The sequence below is a fragment of the Eurosta solidaginis genome, chromosome 5 (assembly GCF_040869045.1).
Source record: "Eurosta solidaginis isolate ZX-2024a chromosome 5, ASM4086904v1, whole genome shotgun sequence".
In the NCBI taxonomy this organism is placed as follows: Eukaryota; Metazoa; Arthropoda; class Insecta; order Diptera; family Tephritidae; genus Eurosta; species Eurosta solidaginis.
This window is the reverse complement of record NC_090323.1, coordinates 30,137,350-30,160,380: the sequence shown is the minus strand read 5'-3', so window position 1 is coordinate 30,160,380 and position 23,031 is coordinate 30,137,350. Positions and strand designations below refer to the sequence as shown.

Here is a 23,031-nt window from a genome sequence, read left to right as displayed (position 1 = left end):
TTCTAAGCGGGGTCGTCCCTCGTCAGTGTTTGGCAAGCACTCCGAGTGTATTTCTGCCGTTCGGAGTCGGCATAAAACAAGTCGGTCCCGTCCCGCCAATATGTAGAAAAAATTACAGGACCACGACGCAAATTGGAAGAGAAGCTCGGCCTAAAATCTCTTCGGATGTTATCGCGCCTTACATTTATATATTTATCTTGTGACAGGATGTAAACGATCTCAGTCTATCTTTCTTTAAGCCACGCCGGAGTGAAGATTCGTTATTCTCTTAAAATAGTGTGCAGGAAACGTAAGTAATAAGAATTGTGCTCTCCACACTTCTTCTTCTTCTGGAGAACTGAAGCTCCTAACTTCTAAGTTAGATGATCGTGGAATAAAAGTAGACACCGTTGTTACGACGAAACATTTAACTTTCCTAAAAGGAACCACGTATGCGATCATTCTAAGACCTTACGCTCTGAAATCTGTATCATGAAATGTTGGACCTCGCACTGTTTGAATGAATCATTTGACGAACCGGTTCAAGCACAGACAGAAGTTTTTGCCAAATACTTCGAACCACTGATTCCAGCCACGCCGTTTTTTGAAGTATTTAGCAACCTTGAAAGGAAACAAATGTTTGTATTATATTGTAACGCAACTGTTGTCTTTAGCACCCTCGTGTTTTTCGTTGATGACAAAAGCAGATAGCGTTTAACACTTTGCATTCCTCTGCAGCGCAAAGACAATTGTTATGTCATGTCTAAGGTGTCAAGTATACGCTATTCTAAATGCCATTTGTCGCCACTCTTATTATGTATTATTATTCTTCGTTGCTGTAAATGCTTTTTAGTTTAATTTTTTTAAAGTTAACAAGCAGTTCAAATAATTATGCTTTGCCCTTTATTTTTCGTAGTGACACTTTGCTATGTTAAGAACAACATTTGTAATCCCAGCAAGCTGTAACATAACAAAAGTCATAATAACGTCAAAAGCAATTAGCAACAGAGTGACACTCTAATGTCGTACGTTAATGGTGTTCTTAACCTTTTGCAGCAAGCATCTATGCTTGGTGATGTGAAGTTATGTTTATACCTTTCATGAACATGAAATGGTATATTAACTTTGGTCCGATGTTTGTAACGTAGAAGATAGACTCACCATTAAGTATACCGAATTGATCCGGGCGACGAACTGAGTTGATATACGTCCGTCTGTCCGTCCGTCCGTCTGTCTGTTTGAATGCAAACTAGTCCTCAAATTTTGAGGTATCTCAATCAAATTTGGCAGAAGGACGTATATTTGTATTATATTAGACATTTGTCGGATCCGGTAGGATCGGACCACTATAACATATATCTCCCATACAACCGATCGTTCAGATAAGACGACTTTGGTCATTCCTGCCGCAATTTAGAAAGTATAAGCGTGAAACTCGGTAATATATATTCTAATATATCGTAGAAGATATCCTGAAAAAATCACTTTGATCGGAGCTATATATAGTTATATCCCATAAAACCGATTGTTCAGATAGAAAGATTTTTGGCCATTTCTCCCTTAATTTAGAAAGTATAAGCGTGAAACTCGGTGATATATATTCTAATATATCATAGAAGATTTTCTGAAAAAAATCACTTTGATCGGAGCTATATATAGTATATATCCCATACAACCGATCATTCAGATAAGGGGGTTTTTTGCCATTTTTTTATATTTATCTTAAAATCGTTTAGGTATGTAAACCTGTTCACTATATATTTCTTACCTTATTCAGCGCATTATTTGGAGTTTACGAATGGTATAAGATTATTGTTCAGCCCCATTCATGAAAAGTATGAAGTCTTCGGCACAGCCGACGACAGTCCCGTCCTTACTTGTTTTAGATTTATTTGGAGCGTGGGTATTTTAACAACAAAAATTAAAAAGCGATTAAATGTGAGATTATTATTTTTTTTATTATTACAAATTCTAATTTTTGTTTAAATAATTTGCTATTAAAGCATGCTTTATGTGGGGTGGGAAGATAATTAACAAAATTTTAATTAATTATGTTTGTCTTCTTTGCTTACCAAGCATTTTGCGGTCAACTTATCGAGTTGATAAGCGTAATAAAATTTTATAAATTATTATTTTCTTTTATTCATATTTAAGACCAAGTTGCATGTTGACTATCTTAATACAAATATATATGTATATTATGAGAGTGTATAATGTTTTTCCGTATAATGGTCTGAAAATTTACATATCGCTTTTCCGATATGAAGTTTGAAAGGGAGTTGATCCACTGGCTTCTTTGTACTTTGAAAAGTTTCTATGTTCCCATTATACTTAGCTCAAGAGATTTCACATTGCGCTATCTTGTACTCATTGTATCATGCAGATAAAGGATGAAATATCTATAGATTATAATATTATATTTCAAGTCACAGGCATAGTGGCATACAAAAACTGCTAATTGAGAATTCGGAATGCACCCGGAAAATAATGTCTTAGGCGCCAAAAAGCCATTCTTCTTTAAAAACTCCGATATATTTCGTATTACTTCCGCATCTCCTGTACACCATTTAAAGCGCATAACCATCCGCTTTCTGACACTATAAAAACCCAACCTTTGAAAAAAGGGGTTTTAGCGCTAATTCTAGATTTTGAGATTATTCTGAATATGTAGTTTTTGTAAAACCACCAAAAAATACGGCTTGAGGTGCAAGTAATAGCAGTGGCATTTTTTTTTTCAATTTCCGTCAAATATTTTCAATATTTAAGAAAACCACTTTTACAAACTTTGTTACTAAAGCAATGCAAACCAATCCCAAACACGTTTTCGAAAAAAATTTAAAATAAGAGAAAATTTTACAAAAATTTTGAACTTTTTATTTAGAGTTTTATGAATTTTTTTGTGTATGCAGTTTAATAGCCTTAGCACAGTACAAGTTGTAGGTCTTTCAAAACTCTTATTGATTTTGGACAGTTTTTCTTCCTAAGGATGTTTCATATTTTCCTAAATAGGAGCAAGACACAACTTTTTTTATATAGAGAAAAAAATTTCCAAAAAAATTTCGAAAATCGGTATGAATTTTAAGAGACCTATTTCTTATACTTCATTAGACAAAAATTAATTAGGCTACAAAATAACTCCATACTCGAAAAAATTTCGAAAACTTAAAATACAAAGTTCGAAATTATTGTACAATTTTTTCGAAAATGTTTCAATTCCAAATTCATGAATCTGTTTTCTTAAATTATGGGAAATTAAAAAAAAACTTATTGTAAAATTTTCGAATTTTTTCGAAAATGTTTCATTTCAAATTCATTAATATTTTTTCTTAAATTATGGGAAATTAAAAAAAAGTTATTGTAAAATTTTCGAATTTTTTCAAAAATATTTCAATTCCAAATTCATGAATCTTTTTTCTTATATAATGGAAAATAACAAAAAAAAAAAACTTACGGTAAAGTTAAAGCTAAGCTCAGTCCCAACTTTTCTCGGTGACATAAAATGTTAAAGCTTGTCAACCTTGCGCTTATCTAACTTATCTGAAGTTCAACAGGCTGCAAGTGGACTGCGGTGTTGTTGGTGTTGTTCCGTAGTCCCTATTGGCATCCACCACCGGCTAGCTGTATCTGCTCAGGCTAATAGACCCGCATAACTATTGCCGGTAATGTCGACTAATTTCGGGGCACATATAACCTTTAGTAAGCCACTACTTCGAGACACTCCCGTAGTAACAGTTCCAGAGCTTAGGGAGACTATAGAGCCCAGAGCCATAGCAGTCACTGGATAGCATTCCGTCCATAGCTTTCTTCATACCGGCATCTCCCGCTTGAAACATGTGCAGCCTTAATTTTAGGCAATTCCGAGTTCTTAACATAATACTCCCACCGACACTCCCATCTAGCTCAGATATATCTGTAAACAAATTCACCAGACCCCCATGCCTGAGATAAGTTCTCCTCGCCAACTCTCCCCCGAGGGTATATGAGTTGAGAAACTTACAGCCAGGGCAGAAACTGGCGCACAATCAGTTTTGCTTAATAAATAAGCTATAATCTGATTGAATTTCTAAGAAGCAAGTTTATCAGTAAACTTAAATCCCTGTCGCCAATCTTTGTCTTAGTTTTATTAGATTCTTTGGCTGATTCTAGCGGTTTTGTTATTACTTATACTCTCCTTCCTCCTCTACTTCTGTCTCGCGTCCTCCCATCCCTCTCCCTTCACTATACAACTCTCCGCTTCACAGCATAAATATCATTTCAATGAATTAGTCGTTTTTTTTTGTGCATTACCAAGAATTAAGCGTCATAAATCTTTGCTTATGTATGTAGATATTGTCAAAAGGCTAATGGTACAAAATTTCTTAGAAATCCCGCTCTATAATAAAGATTTTTTTTGAGTAGATTGTTCCCTGGTGTACTGTTACGAAAAAAATTCAAACATGTACACCATGAATGCAATTTCATCTACTTCCCGGGTAAAAAGTATACTATTAAAGGATCATAGTGCACCTTCGTATAAGATTTATAGCAAATGGCACAGTTAATTTCGAAATCGATTGACTATACTAAAAATATGACAAGTCTTAGTGATTTTTCAAAAAATCTTACATGAAACGTTCTTAGTCATGTGCCGAATCAAGCTATTAGATAAAAGAAAGAAACAAAGAGTAAACGAAGTTCACATCGTAACTGAACAATCCGTAGTTTGGGTTGTCTATGCTATAGTCATCAGATGCCATCGGTTACGAAAAAAGTCTAAAATAGAATCCGTATACCACATTTTGCCGAGGTATTTAAAGACCTGAGAGACTAGTCTGCGTACCTGCGCACAGCGGCAATGACGGATATGGCTAAATCGCTCACTATAGTTTTCGGGCATAGGACAGAACTGAATGTTGATATTCGTGATTGTCAAAGATGCAAAAAAAACCTTTCGTAGACGTAAAAAGCTTAAATTAGATGAAAAGCCCGAGCTTTTTGCCAGCGATTATTTCGCTAATCAAGTTTACCTTCTCTCAAACTAATCCAATTGAAGCACCCTCTATACACAACAAATATCGAATAACATAACTGTCGTTGTATATTTAATATTGAAATCAGATATTTTTTATATATAATAATAATTCTAATGAACTTGAAGCTTACTTTGATTGTGGCTTAAAAAATATACAAAAAAAACCTAGCTGGCCGTACTCACTGCCGCATTCGCCATATTTAGTAAGATTTGCGAATTCAAATAATGGTTTAGCAAAAATTTGATATCAAATAAAGGTAGGTGCGCTTGTGACTGCTGGCCATATTAAGAGTCTTACAATTTTTCTATAAGCGAAAGAAAACAAACGAATAAAACAATGAAACAAGTCATACTTCTATCAGATTATGGTTTCGACTTATTCTCAACACTCAATACTACCCGCTCATATTCATTGATATTCTAGCGAAGATAAACATAAGAGGCAAAGATATAAGAAAACAGAAAAAGTAAGCTAGCAGATTGAAGAAAGCAGACCAGCAGACTCAAATTGCGGAAGCTGTAATAAAATGAAACATTCATTACAATTACATTAGTACTAATACAAAGGGAAGAATAAGTATGAATATTTAGTATAAATTATGAAAAAAAAAAATTGAAATGAAATGATCTTAGATTATATTACAGCGAAACAAAATTGGAGCAGGTTAAAAAGGCTTAAAGCAACAATTCTTTTAATTATACAATGCATTGTAAATTATTGCCAAGATTCGTTAGCGGATACCAAGAATAATACAAAGCTATGAGGAAGTCATTACAAATTACACAGTTACTATTTTTGGATTATTATCTGTGCTTTGCACATTTTGTGTTAAAAAATAAACATTTGCCGGGATTTATCTCCAAGAAGTTTTAGGCTTCTCCTCTTTGCATCGTGCTTCTTAAATTTCCCTTCCAATTTGTGGGATGAGACCTACATGTTCTATGTCGACTCGGAACTGCATCTGCAAAGCAGATGAATTCTTTAAGGCTTTTCACGTAGACGTGCTTAACAGATTATCTGGTTATGTGGTTATCGATTTGATATACATTTTCTATCAATAACACAGGTTATCAATGAGTTACCGCTCTTTTTATTGAATAGATATCGGTTTGTTAACGAAAATCTTTCAATTAAATATCGAAAAGATACCGATAACTTATCGTTGAATTACCAAAAAGTGATTGATTTGCTATCAACAATTTTTCGATTTGTTTTCAAAAATTTATAGATTTGATATCAAAATATTATAGATTTCTGATCGGAGAGTTTCCAGTTAATTATCGGCGTTGTTACCAATTTGTTATCGACGACTCATCGGTTTGTATGAAACAGATGCTATACAACTTCGATTCAAAATCGATAACAGTAGAATGTAACCATCGATAACTAGAAGATCAGAAACCAATAAGAAGCCGATGACTCAGTTATTTGAACAGCAACCCTGGCCGTTACAAATAATACTAGTATTTATACTGCTCAAACTTCAGACGATATTAACAGCTAAGGCATGACGTGGCTCAAAGCATTTTTAACACTTCAACCACCGTAAGAATGCGGGTGTGAATCCCACTCCGCGAGAAAAGGCTTTGAAGAGACTTATAAGGTATAGTAGAAATATCTCTTCAGCACCTAGCAACCGTTGTACGTAGTAGTATGTTCAATACCATGAATGCTCATGAAATAGCTAGATTGGCTCTGTGTGGCTCTCAACAACATCGCTTTGGCTCCCGCTGGCTCGCAACAGCAACGAAATCTATTATGGTGGAATAACACTTAAAATAATCACAGCATACTGTGAAATGCGAAAGAATTTCAAGTTTTGAATTTCGTTGGTGGCGGCATATAACACAATCAAACGAACGATACGAAACGCGATCAACATTCATTCAAGGCTGGACGGTATGGACCTGCTGCTGTTAAATTATATATTGTTGCTTGTTAAATAGCATCGTAGCTCCGACAAGGAAGTTGTTGTACTTTTTATTGGTTGTTGTCGTTTAGCTTCCTTAGTCAAATCCCTCCATAACCCTTGTTCAAGTCGATCGGCAGCAGGTTTAAGATGTAATCTAAAGCTATTGTGCTGGAAAAAGCATGGCATGACTTTCGGAGTAAGAAACATCGCCTTACTTATTTCATCACTGAAGACCTATTCGTGAGTTGACCCTGAGTCGCCAAGGTTCTAATTCTACTATAAAACGAGGGCCATCTTGGTCGTCGATATTGGATACCTATCTTTTTACCTATGTAACGTAGCTTTTTTCGAATTCCTTAACTTGTTCGTCCAAATTGTTTCAAGATTGCCTATCGCTCTTCTTTCTACCGTGCCTTTCACTGAAAATTTTTTCAGGAGATCAGGATGTTAATCATAAGTTACTATAAGGTTTTTTTGTAAGAACTAGAAGAAGCTCACTTGTGCTAGTAAGTGAAAAGAGATGTAATACAGTATAGAAGACGTCTAAGCTGTACATTTATAGAAAAGTTAACGAGTAGCTTTTTTATCGCTTACTTCAACTTCACTTCTATAGTTGCATGTAAATAGCTCTCTTTTATACCAAATAATGGCGTCCGCCGTGGTGTGATGGTAGCGGGCTGCGCCTAGTACATCGAAGATCCTGGGTTCACGCCCCGGACAAAGCAACATCTAAATTTTAGAAATAAGTCTTTTCAACTAGAAGAAAACTTTTCTCCTCGGCATATTTTGGCAAGCACTCCGAGTGTATTTCTGCCATGAAAAGCTCTCAATGAAAACTGATCTGCCAAGCAGATGCCATTCAGAGTCGGCATAAAACAAGTAGGTCCCGGCCCGCCAATTTGTAGGAAAAATTAAAAGGTGCGCGACGCAAATTGGAAGAGAAGCTCGGCCTAAAATATCTTCGGAGGTTATCACGCCTCTGTGAAAACTCATCTGCCAAGCAGATGCCGTTCGGAGTCGGCATAAAACAAGTAGGTCCCATCCCGCCAATTTGTAGGAAAAATTAAAAGGAGCACGACGCAAATCGGAAGAGAAGCTCGGTATAAGCCGAATAATCGAATAATAAAAAAAAAAAATGCAACGTATACGCAGCGGTACCAGTCTTTTCGTTGGTATGGATATGTCAATTCTTCATCAGCTAGCTTCTCGGGAGTTGAGTATTGAACTCGAAATCTCCAACATTCATACCTTATACTAGTGTAAAAGCAGATGCGTTTATCCACTCAGCCATATGAATGTCTCGCTACTCGCTTTGCAATTGGTCTCTAAGTGTTTTGTTGCTATTCCGTTTATACACCATTTATGTACATACTTATTTTAAATTCATTTTTAAACCTAATTGAGGGGGGGGGGGGAGGAATAATTATAGGTGCGCTCCAAGATCTTAGTAATATTGGGTTTATAGCATTGCTTTTATAAGCAGTACTTCCGATGTTCACTATTATATCAATATTATTATATGTATTTAATTAGCGAGACATGCTCTTATTGCTTTATACAATTGTGTTTTTTTTATTGATATTAGAGAAAAATTACAAAGTTTACAAACAGCGATGGTTACTAGGACATGTTTCTGAATTTCTCTAATATACATATATAGGGTCATGAAAATAGTTTGCCTATATATATTAATTTATGACAAGTAGAATACAGTAGAGCTTACGATTTTTCGAACATGTTCGATAAGAGATTTCTCGCGAATCTCGCCTTCTCGCAAGATTCGCGAATCTCGAATTACTCGTAAAGCTCGCGAGCTTCTCGACATTCAAATTAATCGATTCATTGGCTGTTTTATATAGAGCTTACGATTTCCTCTGGAGCACAAGCCAAAATGTCCGCAAAACCACAAGTAAAAAACCCCGAAATGTATAGAATATTGCCAATGCAGCGACTGAATTGAAAGTCGAGAAGATCGCGAGTATTACGAGTAATTCGGGATTAGAGAATCTCGCGAACCTTACGCGTAGTTCGAGATTCGAACATCTCGCGAGCCTTACGAGTAATTTGAGATCTCGCGAGAAGCCGTGTTCTCGATTTCCCGGGTCAAGAAAATCTCGCTTGTGTTCGAGAAGAAATCGTAAGCTCTAGAATATAGCGCTGAAGTTGATTTTGTCTAGAATGTTTTACGGTTTTGGAAATTCTCTACCTTGAACTACTTCTATGAAGCTCTCTTTGTTTTCAAATCTCAGCGCTTTCAAGCGCGCGTTTTCCATTGTTGTGCTAATGTGGCTACACTTTTATTTACAAAATTTTCTGATTTCCCTACCCATTGTTGTTGCAGCTTTTTTATTCATGCCAATTACCTTGATTCAATTTATGAAAATGTGCCACACATATGTTCTTCAAATTAAGCACTCATCGTTTGCATGCATAAATGAGGGGGAAAAATATTCAAATCAATTTATTGTTGAATCGAGCAGTGCGCTGTTCCCGTTGCTTATATAGAAAATTTAAGTTTTTTCATTTTATTTCGTACAAAATTAGTCAACCAGTGACTTATGCTTACTTTTCTGCAAAATATTTCCTTATTCATTTATACAATCACTCTTTTCGCTACAGTCACAGATGCTAAAGATGAGCAGAAATTTTATTATATTACTTTATTGCTTTGTAAATTAAATACATACACAAAAATGGAAAAAGTAGTGCAAAACCAAATTTGTTTGTGAGTAATTGACTCGTTCACTGAGTCACGGGCCAATTCACCAATTGACGCGCGAGCGCATCATTATTGCTGTTGACTAATTTATCAGAGAGATACGGGGCACTATAGCGCAAAACGAGCATCTGATGTTGAGGGGGGTTCTTGTGTGCGGTCGCTTAATTTTTCTTAAAAAAAAGTTATTCATTCAATTTATCGAGTGAAGAGGCAACATTTTCCTTTTAATTATAAAGAATGCGAAGACATTAGACTGGGTTGGTCCCCATACAAAATAGAAAAGTTGTAAAAGTCCGCATCTAAATTTGACGCTTATGTTGAGAGGACCTCGGAGAAATTTATATTTTTTTTGGTTCTTGCAAAACGGTCGAATTCGGTTTTTTTTATAACTTTATAACTTGGTTATTTGGTATAAAATTTTAAAAATTTATTTGTAATTATTTTTGTTTTTTAAAGCCTGTATAACTCCTTCTAATGCCCTTTCTAGCCGCCATTTTGTTATGGTCGTCTTCGGGGGTATTTGCAGGCCTCTCAAAACATTTTAGGCTTTTATTTTCTGAGACTCTCTCAACATAAACTTCTAGTTTAAGGGGGGGGGGCATTTTTTTTTCCTTAGGTCTCTACACGCTAGCCGCGCTTCGAGAAAATGTATTATTTCTTTTCTTGTATCTTTTCATGTACATAACTTTAATTTAAAATTATTATAACTTAATATATACATGCATGTGAGTATAGTTGGTGATATGATTTTATGAAACAATACTGTCTGCAACTGGATACAGACGTGAGTTTAAATTTCAGGTATTTAACTTAGCATACAGTAATGAATATTTGTTATTGCAATGAATTAAAGATTTTTAGTGTACTAAATATATTACTAATAAATTTCTTGAAAGACTCGATCAATTCTTGATTCCGTGAAATATCTATTATGATGTATGGTTGTTTGTTGAGCTCCTTGCAAAGGGTTTCATGAATTCTTCTCGCATTCTGGTATCTGGGACAAGAGTAGATTAAGTGACTAATTGACTGTGCTTCTCCTTCGTTGCATGGACATAAGTCTGTATCAATAATATGGAAGCGCTTCAAGTAGGCTTTGCAGAAACTGTGACCAGTTAAGCACTGCGTCATCTCGAATGAAATTCCAAATCTTTCACTATATATCTCTGCTTCTTTTGGTGCCTGGAAGAACATCTCTGTGGTACTGCCTGTCGATTCGTCTGTGTATTCGCGATGCCATGCTTCTTGCGTTTCTTGTTGTATAATTGCTTTAGTATAGCTCATTGGAAACTTTTTGTAAACAGGACTTGTTGTCAGACCTCCCGCTTCCTTGGCTGCTTTATCTGCTTGCTCATTTCCGTCGATACCAGTATGAGCTTTTACCCAAGAGAAATTAATTTTGTTTTTTTGACGTAGAAAGAACAACCGCTTATGTATTGACGCTATTAATGGCGTCGTACTGCTTCTATTTTTGATAGCTTCAAGACATGATTGGCTATCACTAAAAATGTGTAGGTTTTGTGTTGCCAAGTACCTTTGAGCCCAGAATAGCGCAGAATCGATTGCGTACGCTTCAGCTTGGAACACGCTGCATACATTGTGAAGCTTAAATATTTCTTTTTCAGAAGTTCCATCTGGATGGATGATAACAAAGGCCGACCCGCATTCTCCCGTTTCTAGTTTGCTTCCGTCTGTAAAGACCTGTGTGGTATGATGTGCTATTAAGCTATCAATTTCGACCTGTCTACTGATTTTGCTATATTCAATGGTTTGCCGATCGGCTGGGTGTAGCAAGTCTTTCGGATGTATATCTCTATCTAAATCAACTTCTACTGGTAACCCAGGTTTTCCGCCTTGTTTTCTGACCTCGTATACTTTGCTTATTTCTGCAACTTTAAGATGGAGTGGCGTGAACGCAGCTAGTGCTAGTGCAGAAGTTGCGGACACAGTGTGAAAGCCACGTATCGCTCTTATAGCAAAACTTCTTTGAAAAGATCGGAGAAGCTTACGGACGCAGTAGTAGTTAGTTGCTCCTCCCCAGACACTTGATGCGTAAGTAGTCATGGGCTCGACAACTTGTCGCAACATTTTCGGCATGAATTCCCCATGTAGGTCTCACATATTTGCATATATTATTAAAAATTCGTTGCGTTTTTCCAATGATATAGCGTGCATGGCTGATAAAATTTAAATTGTTATCTATTATAACTCCGAGAAGTTTTATAGACTCTACGAACGGCAAGTTAGTTCCATTTAAGTAAATTTTTGCTGTTCTTGATTTTTGTGTAAACGCTATTGCCTTCGTTTTATCATCACCAAATTGTAGTTTGACATCGTTTCCCCATTGATGTATTTGGCATAAAGCAGCATTAGCTATACATTCGAGCGCCGCGCGTGTTTTTGCGCCCACGGTAAGGAGCACATCATCGGCAAATGCTTGAATTTGGCATCCATTTGGTAGTGGCATGGGGGCATTTGCAGCCTCTTTTTCGACTCAGTCTAGAGTAAAAAATAATGTGTTGCAAGTATGTTTTGAGCTCTAACTCACTTAAATGCTTTCGGCTGTTCTAACTATAAATAAATTTTTATTTAATATTAAATTCTATTGTAATTTGTTGACTCTTTCGCATCACAGTGACAATGTTAGTCATGTTTTTGCAAATTTATTTATTAATATTTTTTTTTTGTCACAGCTGCTCGGCGCCTCATTTGTAGACATCTTTGGCAGGCACACTTGTCAATTTGCTTTAGCCTTTTTCAGCGGAAAATTTGTCTATGTTCAAAGAAATTATGCTTAAAAATAGATGATGCTTTCACTGAAAAATACTCGTACGTTGCTCTATTAAAATCCTAACAATTATAATAATTTTTTTTTCTAAGCTCTTATAAAAAGAGTTCTTAAATGCTTTGTTCCTCTCCTTTTCAAGTTCCACACCTTAAGTAAGGTTAGTTTGGCTGTCGGCTGTAAAATTTAGCTGCATTCCAGTTTACTTGGATACTGTTATGTTGGTTCGTTGTATTACCACATGCTCTTACGGTGAAACTGGCTTTCAATTATTTAGTGAATCGGTGCGTGGCAAGGATAAAGCTACGAATGAGGCATACATCGATCTTGGAAATCTCCTTCGAAGATTCGAATACCTCCCGACCGAGATATTTCGGCTCGTCCACACGTAGAGTGGCTGGATGATTCCACCTCGCCGTCTTCCATACCGCTAACATAAATATAAATAAATAAATAAATAAATATAAGGCGCGATAACCTCCGAAGAGATCTAAGGCTGAGCTTTTCTTCCAATTTGCGTCGTGCTCCTCTTGATTTTCCCTACAAATTAGCCGGACGGGACCCACATGTTTTATGCCGACTCCGAACGGCATCTGCAAGGCCGATGAGTTTTCACTGAAAGCTTTTCATGGCAGAACCGCTAACATAGCTGTCCATTATAATAAGGCGTACAGCATGAAGTCCCACTAGACAGTGCACTCCTAATACTCCAATAACCTTCACTAGATGAGCTTTTTTAACACATAATAGTTCCGCCTACAGCTTGAAGTCAACATCGGACCATAAAGACCTCGACACACGGCAAGTAGTGGAGTCAGCCCACCGTTTGCTAACCTGAATTGAGGAGCAACTGCACAGAAGCAGAAAGCTATTGGGCAGCGGAGTCTCAAAGTCTACACTGACAGACACGTTTAATTCGCCCGTGCCTGCCGGGCCCAGGAGATCAGCCTGACAGTTGTCCTGGTTGTCCTAATGGCCCTGCACTAATAAAACTTGTATCAAAAATTAGTTCGATGTCAACACATGCGCGACCAAACAATCCCTCACAGCCCTCCACTTCACGGTGGTAGAGTTAAGATGTCCCAATCAGTTACAGCGGTGAATTGCATCCCATGTACCACCTTATTTATAGAAGTGACCTCGGCCTGCAAGACGCTGCAGTGATCAGCCAGTCTAAATTTCCGTCTAACACCGAGCTCATGTAAAAATATTACCAGTTGCGCCTGAAAGAATGCTGCGTATTTGTCACATACCTTTATTACTAGTAAAATCGGCTGATTACCTTTTGAATTATTCAGTATAAGTTTAAATCAAGTTCAAAGTAAGTTTGTGTTAACCCTGCACCCAAGTATTTACCATTAGACATTGCTGGCAACCTCGGTTTAAATGACCGAACTTCAGACTGCAAAAGTGAAGTTCATACACACTCACGAAATTATAGTATGCTTTTAGGCGCGTATAGTTTTAAAGCTTTTGCAGTTAAAATCGAAAGATCCTCATCCAAAACTAGAACTCCAATGCAGGCCTCCTAACGTACTGCATTGCAACAATCAGCACTTAGCACTTTCATAAATACCCACAGATATAATGGGACCTAGCTTCATACCCTTACTTATGCTCATACTTATACCTTCCTCCACCTTTAAAAAAAACTTCAAAAATACGCATACAATTCCATAATGAAGATTGAAAGTTGTCTGTCAAAGTCAATTTCCCTTTCATTTGAAATCGCCAATATATTTAGCAAAATGTGAATAATTTATCTTTCTTTTTTAAAAATTCGCATAAACTTTAAAAATTAAATCAGCTGTCAATCAGTTTCGACGCAAATAAGCGCCAATGGTGGTGAGCTGCCAACTTTTTTGTTTTTGTTTTTGGTATAACACTAGACCATATTCACACATGTGACGTATTACAAGTGCTATTGTTTAGTGCACATGATGTGATAGGCAAGAGCAGCAACATTAAGCAATTAAATGACTGCGCATGCGCAAATGTTGGCAGAAATATGTGAATGAATGTTTGTGATGCGCGCAACCCAGCCACATTTTTCTGCGCGCGCATATTTTATGTTTGCAACGAACACGCATGCGCGAAAAAAACATATATGTATGTTTACATGTGCAGTTGCGTGCATATGTGTGTGTGCGTGTGTGTGTGAAATGTGGTTGAGACAACTTTCACTAGCTTCTTCAGAGCGACTGCAACCGCTAGTTAATCTGCAATTTTATTTAGTCTCGATTTCAGTCACAATGACGCTTTTGTGGCATGCGAATTAGCTTGGAAAATAAATAAAAGATCCCAAGTAAACAAATAAATATGCAAAAAAAAAAAAAAAAATTTAACTGCAGCAAAATAAAATAAATATTTATATATTTTTATATTTTTTTGTATAAAAATTGGCAAGTGCATTTTGTTGACAATAAAACGCGTTTGCTTGATTTTGTATGCGACTTTATTGCGGCAACAACTATGACTCTTTAATATACACATTTATTGTTATGTGAGCATGTGTGTGTGTGCATGTTGGCCATTTGGTTTATCTTAATTTGGCCTGTTAGGCGCTTGATTAGCTCATTCATACGCTCGGTTAATTTAAGCGTTAGGCGATCTCTTGTTTTGCGGCTGGTTTTTATTTACACCTTACCGGCGCTGGGAGTTTTGTGGTTTGGTTTTTCTCGATTTTTTCTTGGTATCTTTTGTGCAATAAATATGTGCAGCAATGACTTCTCACGCATGCGCTTTGAGATATTGATTTTTATTTTTGATACTTTTTTTTCGCGCCTGGTATGTTTATGTGGCAAACAAATACGCATGCGCAGAAAGTCATTCCGCATTAAATGCCTGCCATTTGAATTCCTTCGTAAATATTTATAGTTTCCCATTTCTTTTGCAAATTTTTAGTTTTTACCCATTATATTATTAAAGACCCTTAATATGGCTAATATCACTAACTGAATAACTAAAAAAAAGTAAGGAAGGCTAAGTTCGGGTGTAACCGAACATTACATACTCAGCTGAGAGCATTGGAGACAAAATAAGGGAAAATCACCAAGTAGGGAAATGAACCTAGGGTAACCCTGGAATTTGTTTGTATGACATGGGTATCAACTGAAAGGCATTAAAGAGTATTTTAAAAGGGAGTGGGTCTATGTTCTATAGGTGGACGCCTTTTCGAGATATCGAACAAAATGTGGACCAGGGTGACCCAGAAAATCATCTGTCGGGTACCGCTAATTTATTTATATATGTAATACCACGAACAGTATTCCTGCCAATATATCAAGGGCTTTTGATTTCGCCCTGCAGAACTTTTTCATTTTCTTCTACTTAATATGGTAAGTGTGACACCCATTTTACAAAGTTTTTTCTAAAGTTATATTTTGCGTCAATAAACCAATCCATTTACCTTGTTTCATCTCTTTTTTTTCATACTTGGTATAGAATTATTGAATTTTTTTAAAAAGTGGGCGTCATCATAGTCGGATTTCGGCCATTTTTTATACCAAGATAAAGTGAGTTCAGATAAGTATCTACGTGAACTAAGTTTAGTAAGGATATATCGATTTTTGCGCAAGTTATCGTGTTAGCGGCCGACCGGAACGACAGACGGTCTACTATGTGTATAAAAACTGGGTGTGGTTTCAACCGATTATGCCCCTACCAAATTTCACAAGGATTGGTAAATTTTTGTTCGACTTATGGCATTAAAGGTATTCTAGACAAATTAAATGAAAAAGGGCGAAGGCACGCCCATTATAAAATTTTCTTTTATTTTTGTTTTTTGTTGCGCCATATCTTTACTGGGGTTGAATATTGACATAATTTACTTATATACCGTACAGGTATTAAATTTTTTGTTAAAATTTGACTTCAAATTTTTTTATTTAAAAGTGGGCGTGTTCGTCATTCGATTTTGCTTATTTTTATTTAACACACATATAGTAATAGGCGTAATGTTCCTGCCAAATTTTATCGTGATATCTTTAACGACTGCCAAATTACAGCTTGCAAAACATTTAAATTACCTTCTTTTAAAAGTGGGCGGTTCCATGCCCATTGTCCAAAATTTTACTAATTTTCTATACTACGTCATAAGGTCAACCCATCTGCCAAGTTTCATCGCTTTATCCGCATTTGGTAATGAATTATCGCACTTTTTCGGTTTTTCGAAAATTTCGGTATCGACAAAGTGGGCGTGGTTATAGCCCGATTTCGTTCATTTTAAATATCGACCTGGGATGAGTGCCAGGAACATACATACCAAATTTCATCAAGATACCTCGAAATTTACTCTGCTCAGCTGAGTATAAAAGGAATTTGTGAAAATGCCAAAGTAGGAAAGGTATGTTTTCAGTTTAAGCTCAGGTGCTTGAAATTCAAAATCACTATTCATTTAACAACCATTGTCATCGACATCGTATAGCGATTTGTTGATTTGAAGAAATTGTTGTCAGCAGTTGAAATGCAATTATAGGATTTTGAAATTACAGTTTAGTCTTTACAATCATTGTAATGACCAGTTTTAATGGAATATTGATTTTAAGTTCTTAAGAGAAATACAGTTCGTATTTTTATTGTTGGCATCATGCTTTTGAGGGTCAAATTAGGTAGATAAGTATTTGAGTAGGTTTTCCACTTAGAACTGAGTTATTATTTACATGAGATTCCGACAGCTTTTCTTCGTTATAAAAATTATACACAAGAAAAAAAATAAAAATTTAGAAAAATAGGGACTAAAATAAGAAATAGTTGAAGTGAAATTTCGCCTCAGAAAGTAATTTAGTTTTGTATTAAAAACTTGAGTACCCGACAGCGCGAAAATTGATTTGCCTACATTTTAAAAATAAGCCTCGATTCACCTCTTCACTCTCTATCCTATATTCTTTTTATCGTAAATTTTTTCTTGTCCAACCCTTATTATTTTTAACTCCCTCTCCCGAACACATTCTAACTCCCACGCCCACTCCCACTACGAATCCCACTCCGACTCTTACCCCTTATGCACTGCCACTGTCACTCCCATTCCTACACCCACACTCACTCCCACTCCCATTTCCGCTCCCACTCACACTTCTTGTCCCACTCCCACTCTACTTCATCTTTCCGGCCGATTTCAATATCTTTGTTTTTATGAAGCACTACAAAACTATATGAAACTAATTCAGGTACAATGAAATCGCATTATCTTTACATATAAGATATACATATATAGGTCATTAAGATGTGCTCCGTATTTTCCCCTTTCACTTTCTCGATTTCCCCGTTTCTACTCCCACCGAATTCCTCTCCCTCAAGCTCCCTACAATTTTCTTCATTTCTTTTCCTTCTCAAGGTTCTCTCCGTCTTGTCTTTCTAAAGTTTCTCAAATATTTACTTGGGGAAAGAGATACCTCTATATCGAATTGTAAGACAGTCGCACCATTAATTCGATTGTTTGGTATAGCTTCTGAAATAATAAGCCAGTCAAGGAGGTACCCCTGTGACCAAATCGCACCACATATACGATTTTTTAGAACAGGTAGGCCCATGGTCCACTACCCGGAAGGAAAAGTTTTTCAACTAGATTTTTTGAAAGAAGACGGTCCCTCGTTCACTTCTCAAATAATAAGCTAGTCAGGGAAGTACTCCAATACCAAATTTCAAGGAAATAGTACTAAAAGTTAATTTTTTTAGAACAGGTTAGCCCTGGTTAACTTCCTGGAAGAAAAAAAGAAAACGGACCAAATTGTTAATCTGAAGCATCCTAAAACCCCTTGGAACACACATACAAAATTTCATAAAAATCAGTCCAGTCGCTTAGGAGGAGTCAGTCACAAATACGCTTTTAGAAGAAATATATATATATGTTTAAAGATAAGAAAAATAATCACTCACTGGTTTTTTAAAAACTAACGTTACACACCAACATATCCGTTCCGTATACATAGCATAGCTTTTTATTATTTGGCATAAAAGAAAGTTAGATACATACAAACAAGTGAAGCTCCCTCAACACATTTCAAACAGATGTGTCCCGGTGGTATTGGATATTACAGTGGAGCGCTCTAGCATTTGAGCCACAATGTAAAGATAAACTTCTTGGAATTTTATTTATTCGAATTTAATGTTATAAATAAATTAAACAAATGGAATTTTTTCCATAAAACTTCATACGGAATCAAGCGATGGGGAATACTCTCCCACATGTCTCCCAAATGAGCAGTGCTGTTCAAAGTTTTTTTTCTATGGAAGTGCAAGTCACAATTCATGTACAAAATCGTATGTACACTGGAAATTTTTTGTATTTGAAAAAATACAAAGCAAAGTTTTAAATATTTAAAATATTTCGGTTCCGTGATTCGTTCGTTATATTCATTTCCTATTTTCCGCAGAAATCAATTTTCATTTCAAATTTTTTTCAGTGCCATAATATTTTTAATAATATTTAGTTGTCGATTTGTTAGTATATGTACATTTTTTTTCATACCCAGTGCGTGAGCTTCATATGGAAGTGCTGTAACAAAAATTTCTTTACACTTTCATAAGAAAGGCAGTGACTTTGTAATGAATCGTAATTACATATATGTGAGGCCATATAAGAGTGCGGAAAATATATTTTTTTATGCCTATTTCACACAGAGGCTAAATGAAATAATTAATCAAGTTTTCTACATTAAAGCCCTAATTGAAGTCAATCTTCCATACAAACTACAAATTCTTAATTATTTCATTATTGCTTTATTGAATGCCTAATCGAGTGAGAAATCCAGTCGGTTTTGTTTGGTGCTTCGAATTTTATTGTGAATGTAAGAAATGACAATCAAAAATAACTTATTTTCAATAATTTACGAAAAATAGAAAAAACATGAAAAAATTCAAAATTTAAATTTCGCTACATTTGCTGCAAAAGATAATATGGCTTTTACGAAGGCTTTTAAGAAGGAAACGGCTGCTTTCCATTTTAACTATTTTTTGTAAAAACGAAATATTTTTTTGGGGCTGTTGACAGATGTTCGCTTAATGCAGCAAAAGGCCCTGTATGAAAAGGGAAGCTTAATTATTTCATTAAATAGAATTGTGATCCGTTTAAGTTTCTGCGTGAAAATGGGATTAATATTTGAAGTGTAGATTTGTATATGTACCTAGGATTCAGGGCAAAACAAAAACAAAAGTGCTACAAGTGTATAGGGGTAGCAGCTCTGCAAACGAGTAATAAAAAGATCTGAAATATCTGCCGAATAAGTCAATTGAAATAAAAAATTTTCTACTTACTATTCCAAAACCAAAATACAATTTTTCAAATTTAGAAAAAATAAAAAATAACAATAATTATTATTAGAAAAAAATTATTTTTCTGGCCTTGCGCTCGCATCGAACCTTAAGTCAATTAATATTGAACGCGCTGATAAATTTAAACTGTCTAGATATTATTGATAAGACTACAACTAATCGCGACATATTGAATGTAGGCACGTAACCCCTCAATTGTTTAATAATTTACTTTGCAAATTATGATTGCTGTGAGTGACACGGCGTATGATGAACTTCATATCCTTCAGCCTCTTTAGGGTACGTTTATGATCGAGCGTAATTGCATCACGCGATGCGACGAGAATCGCTGTTAGCGATAAATTATATTAGTGCATATGGAGACGTTTATGACAAAGCGATTTAGCGTAAAGCGAATTGAGCGATCACAAGCGACAAAAGCGACGAAAATTTGCAACCAAAATATTTTGAATCAGTTGAGCGAAATTAGCGAAACAATATGGATGTGTTTATTGAAAAGGTACGTGACAAGCAGTGTTTGTGGAATTTGCGTCATGCAGATTACCACAATCATCAGTGACAGTCTTTCCGCAGCATCAATTGGTATTTTCTGGTTTCTGGTGTTTTTTTTTTTTTGCAATCATTGACGATGAAAGAAATTTCAAAATGTTCTCAAAAGTTTCCTTGCTCATGCGATAATACTCTTTAAATTTTTCAGGAAATTGTAAGAGGCGTACATGTAAAAGATGGAATTCACGACAATATTTTCTTTCCTTGGCGATTGGATGCACTATAAATTTTGTTTGTTATGTATACTTTTTGAATATTTTTTCGTAATAAATAGCTATTTTCTAATAATATTGAGTTTTATTGTAGAGCATTCCATCGCTTGCGATTTCGCTGTACTATAAACACCTCAATCGCCAGCGATAACGCTAGCTAAAATGTAATAAGCTATGGAGAGTTTCTCGTCGCATCGCGTGTTGCGATTACGCTCGATCATAAACGTAGCCTTACATGCAATATTTGGTACACCATGTGGTATGATGAACAGGGTGTGCCTTGCCCTGCAAATTTTGTTTATATTTTTTTGGGAATTTTTCTTCGAACATTTTTGAATGCATCAATTTGTCTAGGTATTTCTTTGCAAAAATTGAATATTACCTACATACATACATACATGGCTAAAAAAATGGAAGTTCTAAGGTCATATAATACCAATCGATTATTCTCTTACCATAACATCGTTTTTCAGCAGTATTTCTATTGACATACTTTAAGCGGAAAATAGTTAGTAATGGAACAGTAATTTAAACTGCGTTTGTTAACAGGAGAGACACAGCTGTTTTGAGTGTGTGTATTGTATAAAGAGTTTATTACTTAATCAGCCCTTAACCATTTAAATCATATTGTGAGATGAGGAGAGCGTATTTATTATGATGGATATGTATAGCACTACAAGTTCCTGTTGATATGATTTCAGAATATTTTTCTTATGGAAATCACATTAATAGTCTGTTGTATAAACAGTTTTAATATATTAAAATATAGACACATATATACTTATTCACATCCTAAGGAGTTGAATTCAAACACTATTTGAGTTGAGTTGTTCATACATATATGTATATGACCCATATTGAGCGTGGACGTGTAATTAAGTGCATTGAATATCGCGGTAACGCTAATTTATTCGTGACGAAATACTTAATTTTTTCCATAAAAATTACATGCTTCTGGCGACCACTAACACATTTAATGCAATACTTTTTTTATAATTCAAATTTTTTCTTTTGAAGCTTACAAATCACTTACATAATCAAAACTTATGAAATAACTAAAATTGAAGAAAAGGGTTAATTACTACTAGCTGAAGCATTAGTGACTGCAAAAGTATGGATAAACCTTATGGGAAAAAATACTTTACTTTAATTTCTTATAATTTTCTCCAAATTAAAATTGATGTACAAGCTGTAAATTGTCACTTATCCAGCATTCACTTCCGCCTTTTAGCTCAAAATAAATTCATTACTATATTTAACAAAAAATTAAAAAAAGTTAATTGCATACCAATTGAATATAACAAATTTGTTGCATACTACTCCAAGACATGTAAAAGTTTGCAAACAAAGAAAAAAAAAAAACAGCACTGCAAAATGTTCAACGTTTTGTCTTCAACACTTATGGTTGTGGGTTGTCTTTCAAGGCAACCAACCAGCAAATTTAATTAAGCTTTTATGTTGACAAATGTTTCCAATACTTCACCACCCTGCTGCCACCTGAACAGCATTTACTGCACAAACACACACACCCTATAAGCTCTCCGCTCATTTAACAGTACTTATTTGCAAGTAGGTGCTTTAATTTATATGTTCACTAGCAGCCAGACATACAAATGTACAAATTTTATAATGTCATAAATTTGTCGTAACTTTTTTGCAAACTGCCATTCCTTCTTAACCCTGACGCCAACGCGCATGCGCACTAAACGCTTTTCTGTGATTTGAGTCTACTTTAACTCGAAAACTGAGTGAACGCACATGCACATGAATTGACATAAATTCAAATTGATTGTGGGTTAATTGGAGACTTAATTTGCCATTAGTGTGTCTTTGTTTGGGTGTAAAGGGAAATAAAATTTGTAGTTACGTAGTTAAGCAAAGTTGAGTTACCTGTGATATTTAATTTTTTGATTTTTTTGCAATGTTTACTTTATATCATTAAATATGTCTTTTTTAGTTGGTTAAAAGGTTTTCCCCACAGAGTCTTAGATTTTCGCAATTTTGACTGATACTGCTCTTTTTGACTCAACTCGTTCAATGGTATGTTTGTAACTCTTGATGCGATCACCTGTGGAAAGCAGAAATTATGTGTAATTACATAATTGATAATAACAGAGACGCTTAGGTCGCATAATTATGGAAATATTGTGCTCATAGAATTTTTTTTAACAGATATAACAATAAATTTTACAAAAAAAAAAAAATATAATAGATACAAAAATTTTAAAAAAGGGCCCAAGAAAAGGACGTAAATTTGCTTTAAGTAACCTTGACAAATTTGGACTAGAGCTCACGATTTCTAGAATTCCTTCCGGAAGAAATTTCTCGCGAGCAGCGGCTACTTGCAATTTAATAGGTACATTGGCAATATTATATAGAGCTTACGATATCTTCTGGAATACAAGCGAAAATTTCAAGAAAAAATCGTAATCTCTACACACATATAATAAAGCTCCTCATACATGTAATATAGGCAATGCACAGACTTAATTGAATGTCGAGAATCTCCCTGAATGTATGGCTCGTAATAATGGACGGCGTCGAGAGAAGATGAGATGGCTCTTGGAGTGTTCGAGGAAAAAGTTCTCCGT

General features: G+C 35.4%; 2 protein-coding genes across 22 annotated transcripts in view; one reads left to right on the top strand and one right to left on the bottom strand.

Moving 5' to 3' along the window:
* LOC137254449 (uncharacterized) overlaps positions 1–23,031 on the bottom strand; it is a 447,929-nt gene that overhangs the window by 60,311 nt on the left and 364,587 nt on the right. Inside the window, exon 2 of the transcript XR_010953997.1 lies at positions 22,331–22,508. The gene's annotated coding sequence lies outside the window, so the exon portion shown is untranslated. The remainder of the gene's footprint in view (positions 1–22,330; positions 22,509–23,031) is intronic.
* Positions 1–23,031, top strand: part of nuf (rab11 family-interacting protein nuf) — a 268,745-nt gene that overhangs the window by 216,181 nt on the left and 29,533 nt on the right. The gene's annotated exons all lie outside the window — the stretch shown is intronic.